Below are 3,424 nucleotides of genomic sequence, written 5' to 3' on the forward strand. Positions count from 1 at the left end.
AAGAAGAACACCAGGAACAGGGGGACTTGCAGCTCTGGACGATCTGTTATTCCTCTGAGGACAAACTCAGTCAGCAGGGTCCTGTTTCCTTCCATCACACCTGCTCAGACTTTTCACTGAAAGGAGGGAGGAGAGTTTTTTTAAATGTGACTAAGACTTAGTAACAATAGGATCATATTGAGCCCACACTCGTGCTTCAGGTACTCCACAGTCAATAGATAGGAAGGTGTCACGTTTCTGCTTTTTAAATATGCCAGAAACCAAAAATATTTTATGAACAGTTTTTTTTATTTTTTTTATTTTTTTTATGAACAGTTTTAATGTATAAACTTTCCACATCCAATTATCTGAAAGGTAAATAATGAGATAGTAGACACTAATTTACCTGGTTTCATGCAGACTTTAATCAATTATAAATTGTGTGTGTGTGCATGTGAGAAAGAGAGAGAGAGAGAGAGGAGAGTTTATACAAAATTTAGAATAATAAGTACATAATTTTTATACTAATATGTCATTTTTGACTTTTTGTTTATTGTTTATTAGGTTTTATCTGTGTGGCTCAGGCTGTCCTGGTCGTAGTATTTAGACTGGAGTGAAATCAAACTCAGTCTCTGTCTCAGATTAAAGGCATGTCTAATTATTCCAGGTAAATAAAATACTGTCTTGAAGAGACACTAGCTCAAATTAAAAAGTCTTGTGCATTTATCTACAAAATTTTATATGTTCTCATTAATAAAAGTGGTTATACAGAGTAATAGTTTACATATGTCATATTTATTTAATTGTATTATGTACTTTGAAAATACAACAAAGAGTATCTCATATTCTTTCTTTTGTAATCTTTCTTCTTCCAAATGATATTGTTTCTACTTTCATTTTACATATACTCATAAATCTTTCAAAAGTTTTATGTGGTAAAGATACTTAACAGAACTTTGGTATTATGCGTGTGCACAATTCTTTCATCTTAACCTATTAATAGTCAAGTGATAACAATTTGAATCCTTATTTATGCATTTTTCTTATGTTTGCTCCTTTCACCACCGTAGCTTTCTAGTAGTCCTTTTTATTTCCTCTCCAGAGAATTATGTTAAAAAACAGCAAGTTCCTTTCACTTTCTGAGTGAAATTTTCAACATTAAGGCAAAATTAAACATTAAAAAAGAAACAACAGTAGAAAGGCTAAAGTTTTCAACAGCTGGACATAATTCAAGAGTTGAAATTTGTGAAGGATACAAAGAAAAACAGTGAGATGAAAAGAAATGGAGGGGGACAGGAAAAAAGACTTAGTGGATAAGAGCACTAGCCACTATCCCAAAGGAACTTAGTTCAGTTCCCAACAAAGACATCCAGTAGGTAAAATACCACAAACCATAAAACAATAAACAAAACATATGTTTTAAGAAGAAAATCCTGCCTTCTTTAAGTTGCTTCTTACCTGGTTTGTGAACACAGAGACTAGAAAAGTCACTAAGTTTGCGGGCCGTGCTGCACACACGATGGAGAGCCCATGCTCAGACTACTGCAAGAAGGTACTTTCACGGGATGCAATGTGTGAGTCTTCACAGAGGATTGTTGTGAACATTCACACCTCTGACGTCTCCTCTTATGAGTTAGGATGTCCACCCTAACAAGTAGCCTAAAAAAAAAGAAAAAAAAAGAAAATCATATTATCGAAATTCTGCAACAAATTGAGTGATAATGACTATGTACACAATGGACAAAGAAAAAAAAAAGATCAAAATGAATCCATGAGTGCAATAAGCCAGAAAGTGAAGACTGATCCAGTAGAAACTGAGGAGGGGAGAAATGAAGACAGTACCACTACATTGCGTTTCTGGAATGCCAAAATATGCACATAATGTGTTTGTGTACTTTAACATTTTTCTGGTAAACTAAAACAAGAAGAGTTCAATTGTAAACAGCAGGCATGAATGTCTAAATAACATACAGTCATGGGCTATTAAAAGACCACACAAATAGTTTATTGCCAATACATATTTTTTATGTTTTTACTTTACCATTTCATTATGAAATTAACTAAAGATGTCATGCTAATGTCTGTGGTCTCCTAAAAGTAATTTTAGAATTGTCATTAATTACATCATTATTACAAACAGAAAGAAAATGGAAAACTATTGGAATATAAATTGAATAAATAGCGTGTCGACTAAGAATAATCTTAAGGATGTAAAAATATGCAGAACTTGATTATTACATAGAAAGTTATCAAGGGGTGTTGTTTCTCTTGAATAGAGGCAATATTCTTGGAAGGATTTCCTTCTCCATCCTTACTGGAAATAGAGAAAAGAAATTATTTTTGTGGTTTTATTAGGCTTGTAAATACATTAATGGAAGCTGGTATGTTTGAAACAAACTCAAACATCTGATCTCCAAAAACTATAATACTATAATTGTCATTTGTCAAAAATTTACTAATGTAACTGATATTCCCAGTGTGGTGGACTCTGGTTTTCTTCATGTTTCCAGGAAAGAAATGTGAACCAAGAACCAGACAGATACTGCCTAGATGTCACACACTTCTGAGTGATTTAACTTGGATACTAGGACATTTTAAAATAAAATTCATTTAAAAATTAACTGAAATTTTGACAGATTGCTTTTATTACATTGTCTTAATTAAGGATATAGAACACAAACTTTCAGAACCCATGAGTCTCAATTCCACCTTTGACTTACTATTACTTATATACAAAGTTATGAAGTTTGGTTTAAGGGTTCACCACAGTGTACTAGGTCTTCCGTGATGCAAAAGCCCTCAGTAGTAAAAAAATAAGCTTCCCAATGTTATTAATAAGAATCATAGTGTAAGTTTACTTGCAAGGACTTCACAAAACCTCATGATGGAGGTCAAATCTCTGGTCCATAAACAAGTATGTGTGTGTCCTAGGCATTTAGCTCTTTTGATAGGAACTGCTTTGCATTATTTTTATTAGATAAAACCCCTAGAACGTTGTTTTCACATATATTGTCTAATGTATTTGAGAAAGCCTTTGTATTTGACATGGGCATCATTAAACTTTTTTTTAAAGAAAGTAGAAAAAATAATCTCTTACCCTTGGATATAATATCAAAATTTTCATGAAGAATACTTGAAGTGAAAGAACAAGGGTATCAAGAATTTTTTTTATGTCAACTTTCCTTAAGAAACACAGTTTGGAGGGAGTGATATTTATTCCTTCCCATCTTCAATCCTGTTTGTGAGATGAACAGCGAAACTCCCCAATTGCTGGCAAAAACTCCCAGTAGGGTTAATCCAATCTGCTGGGCATTATTAACTAATCAACAGATCAAAACTAATAACGGTATTGTAACTGTCCTCATATGGTCAATTTCTTTCAAAATCTAAAGATATAGGTTAATTATAAGTTAAATAAAATGCTTACTCCATCAATATTCTTTCA

This window comes from Alexandromys fortis, unplaced genomic scaffold, assembly GCF_014885135.2.
Source record: "Alexandromys fortis isolate MF-2015 unplaced genomic scaffold, M_Fortis_MF-2015_v1.1 scaffold_4, whole genome shotgun sequence".
NCBI classification, from domain to species: Eukaryota; Metazoa; Chordata; class Mammalia; order Rodentia; family Cricetidae; genus Alexandromys; species Alexandromys fortis.